At 40.4% G+C, this 8,281-nt stretch overlaps 1 long non-coding RNA gene across 1 annotated transcript; it reads left to right on the forward strand.

Moving 5' to 3' along the window:
* Positions 1-5,827: 5,827 nt before the first annotated feature.
* On the forward strand, positions 5,828-8,073 carry LOC138053881 (uncharacterized). The gene is made up of 2 exons (XR_011133251.1): positions 5,828-5,930; positions 7,131-8,073. It is a non-coding gene; the product is annotated as an uncharacterized lncRNA (long non-coding RNA).
* Positions 8,074-8,281: the final 208 nt, after the last annotated feature.

Below are 8,281 nucleotides of genomic sequence, written 5' to 3' on the forward strand. Positions count from 1 at the left end.
CCCGATACCTGAGCTGAGGTAATAGACCTCCAGTCAGAAAAGTGATGAGCGATGTTACCAGCAACAACATTTTGTACACCACAATTTACCGTGTTAAGAGCATGAGCTACTGTGATTGCCTCTTGTTTGGGTTCATGTTTGGAGACTCCTTGTTACGTCAAGGTCTGAATGTTTGGCCTTTGGAGTTTTTTGGATTCCGCTGAGAAAAAGTGTGTCTGTTTGTATTTCTGCTTCTGTAACCAGAAGGATTCTTCTGAGGTCATCTATGGTTTTGCACCAATCTTGTTTACATCACCTATGTCCTTCGACTGCTTTTGGTGGAGGTCATGAATCGTACATGAGACGAGCAAAGGGCGGCATAGGCTTTGCCAATTTCAGGTTTCATGAGCTGTTTTCGCTGCATGTTTACTTCATAGTTTACATGCGTTAGTAGTGACAAGGCATCAAGCCCAAATTGCTTAATCAGCTGCATGCCCTCTTTGTCTAACCTATGCTTTTCTGACATGGTCAGGTCTGTCAACCGGGCAACCGGGATTATACCCTTAACGAGGGCTTGCTGCGTCTTGTACAGTTGTAAGTCCCTCTTCTGCGGGTATTTTGGCGGGCACGGCATTGTGATGTTCCTGGCTCGGTCGTTTTCTAGGGCCTTTACCCGTCGCAGAAGGCTTTTCTTCCAATTTACCGAGTCCTTTTGACACATTCAATATTGCCAGTGAAAGACTCTTAAAGTCGGCAGCGAACAGCGAAACGTTCGCGCCGCTTGTGCCAGGCTCGGCTGCCATATTTTTATCTTCTCCAGAATCTTTGAGGAATTCTCCTTCGTCCAGACCTTCATCCGATAGCAGGTCGTCGTTGAGCGCCTCATTATTGACCTTACGATCAGACACATGCCACATACATCTAACCCACAGCACTTAAACTTATCTTCAAGTTTTTTTTAAAGTCCAGAAATTTCCAAAGATCCAATAGCCCAGCTCCTCGAAAAGGTCCTTGGAGATGTATGCTGGGTCTCCATAAATACAAAAAGGGTTAACATTTTTGTCTACTGAAAATTGCTGTAACAGGTTTAACACTTGAGACCTTGCTAACATTCCACTGTCATGCCTCTTTCCCTCAACGGGCCGAAACAGATTGGCAACAAGACCATTGGGTGCTGCGATTGATTGAAACTTTATCGCATGTACCTTTTTGTGCCCATTGTATAAGCACCTTTGGTTTTGCCCAGGTCGGCAAATGGGCCTTACAGTACCGTCGATAAATCCCCAACAGTTTTCAAGCGCAGCTCCCTTGTTGTGAACTGCTGTAACAAACTCCTCTAGGTGTTCAGGGCTTAACCAATCCTGGTCCAAGTCAGTAAGAAGGTGGTTCCATGTTCTTGTGTGATAAAGTTCGTTCATGACAGCGTTTGAAATCATACACAATTGCGGTTCTGGCCTTGCAAATCTGGAAATCATGTTTTAAGAAAAATGCAAATTGCTTCCACCATGTCAACGTTCACACCATTGTAGCAAATGATTCGATCTGGTAAAATCAGGACATCTGCCAAGTTGCAGATGTCGTTTTTGTAAAATCTAAATTCTGTTTTACATTCATCATCTGTCATCTTGTCGAGATCGAATTGTTCGTAGTTGGTGTAAGGTAAATCCGGATTTTTGAGCTTCTTTAAATCGCAGAGTAGCACAAATTCTTCAGCATCAATCAAACGGGAAGCATGAGCCAAGAGAATAGTGTCACGAAACTTAGGAATGGTTATTAAAACTTCTTTTGGACTTCAAACATGAGAAACAACCGTTCTCGTTCTTGCTCGTAGTGAATGGTAATCTCAGATTTTGGCGGGAACGAAAACGGCGACAGCCCAACTCGACCCAGACTTCTCACGTTGCCGTTGCCATCGCCGTTGCCGTTGTCGGATCGTAAGATCCCTATTCGTCTGTGTGCGACATCAGGCACGGTCGGTCAGAAATAACGTCGAAAACGCAGTAAAATCGGTAAAAATCTCTCTCTTTAAATTACACAACTGACTCGCTCGGACAACAAACTTGCGCTGAGCTCGGATATCGCACGTTTGTCACCTTACGTGACCTCCCATTGTATGCAAATGCGAGGTGGAATCATTATCTTCGGTGCTCTTTTCGTTATGATCGTCACCAGGTTCCCAACAAACATTATTAGAGGTAAATCTGAAAATGGCGGAAAAGACTGCAATTATGACCTCGAGCTCCATTCTCAAACTCAAGTAATCGAACGGAAGTACTTGAAAAGGAGAAAATCATACCTGATGTAGTTCCATCGTTACCTGCAAGCGAAATGAAGCGGCTGGGTGTAAATACTATGGAGTTATATCTCTGGCAAAATTCAACATCAGAATTTGACATCCAAGTTTCAAATTTGCCTTCATTTTCACATTCGACACCGAAGTTTTATTCCAACAATACTTGACATAGAAGTGGAAAACGCGGCATACCTTGATATTCTAGCAATTACTGAAACCTGGACCCAACCCGATTTGTTCGAACATAATGTGACCATCAACTGATTGTGTCCTACTGGCTACCTCTTCAGACATGTGTCTCGTGAGACCAGAGGAGGACGTGTTATGCTCGCGACACTTATTGTTCGTGTCACTTTAATTTCGCGATTAAAAAAATTATCGCGAAATTAAAGTGGCGCTAAAATTTCATGTAATAATGTACCTTGAAAACATGTTAAAAGATCGGCTTTCCCAAAAAAGCGGTTGACAGTTTCACAAATGGCGTTTCGGGACTTTCGAGAAACGGGACCCTGCCAGGGTGCGACGGTTGCTCGACGACTCGATTGACAGGTTTAACATGTTTTCATTTTTGACCTATCAAGAGCAACCTAATGTAAGCGCGCGAAACCCGGACGGTCACTCGATGAATAGTCACGTTCACGTAAGATGGTTTGTCACGTGACGAAGCATTTCCGGTGGGAGTTCCGGAAATGGTTCACTCTTTTATTATCAGAAATTTGTCGGGGAAAATCGGCGTCATTTCTGATTGTCACGACACTTGGTCAGTAACGAGATATGGCAATTAGCCAATCACTGGCCAGTTTTTACCGGAATCGAGCGGGACATAAATGGAGACAGGAGGATGAAAAACAGGGAATTTGATTCGAAATAGCGAAAAAAAATACATAGACAGCTGCTTCTCTAGAGCCAAGCGAAGACATCTGGATGACTTTTATGGCAAAATATGGCAATTGTAAAGGATATTCGTGAAGCAAAGGTTAGCCTCTGACTTTGTTGTGCAATGGGCCACCCATTTATTATGCGCACCCCTCCTCCCTCCCACCTCCTATTAAGGGGCTTGGAAATCCAGGGGGAGGGCGGGGGTAAGTAGCGGTGATTTCTGATGGGGTCGGTTTCTTTGATCTTTTCCTTTCCCCCCCCCCCCCCCTTCCCCCTCCCCTTTTCCCGAGGGGAGTAATGTGTCGGAACTTTGATCTTCGATATCCTAAGAGGGTACACTCTTAAAGACACCTTCAATAAGGAGGTGGAGGGGGGGGGGGGAAGGGGAGGTGCGTCTATAAAATGGAATGGCCCAATCATGATTTTTCATGTGGCGTAATCAAACCTTTGGCCGGAATCGTGTTTTCCACGCACAAAATTACCTCCAGATCCTACTTTTTGCATAGAATAAGCTTTTAGAATGATGTTCTTGTTTTCTAAGCGGATACTTTTGGATTCGGAGGAATTTTGTGGAAAAAACAAAAAAAAAAAAAAACATGGTTGACACTGTCATCTCGTAACTCAATGCCCAAACTTACCCGTAATCTGTTGGCCTTCTGTTGTCTCGTCGCCAAAAAAAAAAAAACATAAAATATTCGCGGATCCGTCGATTTCTCTGAAATTTGAAAGAATGATTGCTAACGAATGGAGAAAGAATCTTTACAATCATTAAAGATTCCTGTGTTTTGCATGAAAATTTGACAAAGGGGTAAATGCGAATAAATTTGTTGCGTGCGTGTTTATTTTTGTCTTAAGCTGTTTTTACTTGACTTAACTTAACTTAATCCTCTTCGTGCGTGACCGCACATAAGGCCGTTACCAGTGCACGCCATTGTTGCTTGTCCTTCGCTAGTTTTACCACCTCTCCCCAGCTCCACCCTTTCTCCTTCATCTCCGTTTCAACTGATCGTCTGGCCATGTCTCCTTCGGTCTTTCTCGCTTTCTTTTTCCATCTGGAGCTCAACGCATAGCCCCCCGTGGGATGGTTATTCAGGGCCTTCTACAAATATGCCCAATCCATCTCCACGTACACAGGTCGTCTTTCGTAGTTCATAATTCGAGATCTTGTTTGGCCAGTAGCTCCCCAATATCCTTCTAAGGCACTTATTTTGAAAGACTTCTAGCTTCTGACACACTCTCTTAGTTACTTTCCAAGATTCTGCACCACAGAGTAGCACACTCACAACGTCGTTTAATTTGACAGGGAATATTAAATGACAAAAAATATGCACGGAAAGGTCGTTCAAAAATCTTTTTTTTTTGAGTGCTTTATAATTTATATTCATGTACATTTATCTTCTTGATTTTCCTGTAAACTTGTCTACCTACTCTTTCTAGTCACGACATGACCCACCCAGATTAGCATCTGCTACCTGTGGGCATGTCCAATTTGTTAACAAGACCTATTAGAAAAAAATAAGTGAAAAAAAAATAAAGAACTCAAAAGAAATAAAGAACTGCTTATTTGGACAAAAAGATACAACACTTAGCGAGAAATACTGAATATTTTAAGTGAATAGCTTGCCTTGACAATTTCGCCGGAAAATTGCCTTCGGCTTTGGAAGAGGCCGATGACACACAGTTCAACATCTTGCAACATTTGTTGCTCAAACAAATGTTGAACAATGTTGCACAGACGTGTTGAACGGAATAGATTATAGAACTGGTCTCTATTGTCGTTCAACATCGTTCAACTTGTTGAATGGCATATTTCAACATTCAACGTGACATGCCCTACTGTTCAACATTTGTTGATCAACAAATGTTTAACCCTGTGACACCGGCTTAAACTTGAGCTTTACGTTCCTCTCTTTTCCGACTGAGTTGAATAATGAAACTCCTACTAGGCGATTTAGTGTGTAGTATCGTGGGATATTTCTACTCGTCTCTTGTATTTGACTCCCGCTACGGGCTCGCCAAAATACACACTTTTTCTTTTTTATGAGCGTCTAATTTTGGTGCTGAAGCTGAACGTTTTTATACATTCGTGCAACGTGAAGCTGAAAACGTTGTTAAGATGTTCTTGAATTGGCATCAGGTCACAGACTTTATTTAACCGGATGAATTTGATGTTACTGAATTAATTTTGGAACGATCATAAATAATAACATTTATTTATACCGCGCAAATTCAACTATGCAGTTTTCAAATGCGCCTTACAATAAAGAACAATATATTACCAGTATATAAAATATAACTCTATATAGTCAAAATTACACGAATGAATAATTATCTAGTCTATAAATTACAGTACTATATCAGAAAAAGCTTTTTTAAAAAGATGCGTCTTCAAATTACGCTTAAAAACTCTAAAACTGGAAGTGCATCTAAGATCTAACGGAAGATTATTCCACGGTTTTGGTGCGGCGGCCACAAAGGCTCGATCGCCAAGAATAGGGAGAGTCCTGAAATCTGGATTTGAAAGCAGATATTTGTTATTTGATCTGAGGCTGTAGGAAGAATTAGGTTTAAAACTTAGGAGAGATGATATATAATTAGAAGCTGTACCATGGATTGCTTTGTGAGTGATTATAATAATCTTATAATCTGTTCTAAACGTTTAAGGTAGCCAGTGTAATTTGTGTAATATAGGTGTGATATGGCAATACCGTGGTGCTAGATATAGGACTCTTGCACCTGAGTTTTTGAACACGCTGCAGTTTAGTGAGAGCGCAGTAGGGTAAGTCCGTATAAAAGTGAATTACAATACTGCAATCTACTTGTGCTGAAAGCGTAAGAACAATGAGAACGACTCATTATTACAAACATATTCCATTAAGTATTTGGGTTAATTTACATTTATTCACCTTTATTTTATGCTTTAATTTAGAATGCAAATGAACAAAATAAAATAAAAATCGACTCTTAACCTGAGGAATGTTCTTAATACGCTCTTAAAATTTTGGTTATAATCGCAGCCTCAAAAAGAGTGTACAGCGAGACTCGTAAAAGTATCCCACGATACTACACACTAAATGGTCCAATAAGATATATTCATTGTACTGTTGATTGGACCTGATAACATGAAGGATTCTTTCTGCAATTTTATCTCGAAATTCTTTGTTCCTTGATGGTTGGCGGCTTTGCAGAAATACTAGTAGCTTTCATTGCAGGGATAAAGTCTGATTTCGCAGACAGTCCAGCTAGAATCCTATTTTTCTGGGAAAATCTGATTGTCTCACATTTATAGCAAGGCAAAAGCTAACGTCACTCTTGACAGGTAGGGGGCAGACGAATCGTTAAGAAAGTATCAGGCGTACCTTCTCGCGCCCTCTCTAAAGTAAAGTACGCCTGATCGCAGAAGACAAAAATCGACCAAACTTTCTTTTCCAAGGAATATAGGGAGAAATGTCCTCTTTTCCTTTAAACGCCGAAATTCACTATGTTGAAAGCCTAAAGATATTTGACAGGAAAAGTGACCAAATTGCGAAAAACAAAGAGATGCTCCGAGAATATCTTCCGTCACTGGTTCCAAGAATGCTCCACCACAGTCAGCAATTGAACATTCTAAGTGTTGGAAGTGGAAATGGGGAAAAAGATTTATTCATTCTAAAAACAATTAAGGAAAATCTACCGAAGACAGGGCACGGCTCTAAAATAAAAATATTCAACCGGGCAATCGAACCCAATTCATATTCGCGTGGTCTTTACAACACGGTCATTGAGAATCTACCAGCTTCTTTCGATGATCAAGAAACGAAGTTCGAAATCTGTCCGCAAACTTTCCAAGAGTACAGTCAATACAACGATAAGGAGCCAATAAAGTTTGACCTTGTCCATTTTATTCACAGTATCTACTATGTAGATATGGAAAAGGTTTTGTGCCATTGTTTTGAAAAGGAACTTGTCGAAAAAGGAGTTTTTGTATGCATCGTTTCAGGTCGTTATTGGCATGGCCAAGAGGACGGCACAAGCGAAAACTTGGAAAAGGCCGAGAAGCTTGTCGAGATTGCAAAGAGCAAAGCTTGGAAGCATGAAGTTTACACTAGAGAGTATTCCATCGATGTTACAGACGTGTTTGACCCCAAATCGATCGAGGGAAATTTGCTTCTGGATTTCTTGACACACATGGCCAACTTTCGTGAAACTGCAGAGAAACAATTAGTGGAAGGAACTTTGTCTTTAATAAGAGATCATACGACTTTGAAATCTGGGAAGAGGCTTGGAAAGAAGAAAGATAGTTTGATCGCCATCTACAGACAGTAATTGCCAGTGCTGAACAACTCACGGTTTGGCTAGAAATTATTTTGGCAACATGATTATGTTTCTTCTACATCCACTTGTAGCAAAGTGAAGTTAGTAACCTTATTTACCCACATATATTGCAAATGAGTAATCAATACTTTTCCTTTTTCTGTAGGATAGTTTCAATTTGTACTATTCATTCCTCCTGGACAATACCTGTTCTTTCTTTTTTGGACCTAGAGACTCACTCGCTCAGAGTTTTACTTTTCAATTTCATAATCGAAATATTTTCTTTTGATGGTTAGTTCCATTGGTGTACAACTCTTTTTAAGGTGATTCCCTGGTTTTGCATTGCGCAATCCTACTGCGCATAATTTCTTGCGTTATTGGTGCGCGCATTAGCTAAATGGCGCATTTTCATTGACGCCAAGCTTAATCTGTCAAGGAATCGCTATTTTCTCCTGAACGGGCACGGTGACCCATCCCCCCTTTTTGATGGTGTTATGTACTCGTAATAAGTACACAGAAAACATATTTTAAGGAAAAAATAAGTTGGATTGTAGAAATTTAAAACAGCTATTTATATATAACAAATAGGATGAGTCATTATCAATGAACAAGTTCAATATGTTTATCACTGCTGTTTGTATCTTATTTTTGGATTGTAGAAGTTGTAGTATTTATATATAAATACCGTGAAAATGCATTTAGAGCCAGACACTGAGGTGATAATGCAGCGGTCCAATTGGCTTACATTGCTTTGCCAAGATTGAGTAATTATAATTTGAAATCACTTTACAGAAAACAAGAGGGGGGAGGTACAGGTACAGGTAGATAAATATCTAT

This window comes from Montipora capricornis, chromosome 1 (genome assembly GCF_036669925.1).
Source record: "Montipora capricornis isolate CH-2021 chromosome 1, ASM3666992v2, whole genome shotgun sequence".
In the NCBI taxonomy this organism is placed as follows: Eukaryota; Metazoa; Cnidaria; class Anthozoa; order Scleractinia; family Acroporidae; genus Montipora; species Montipora capricornis.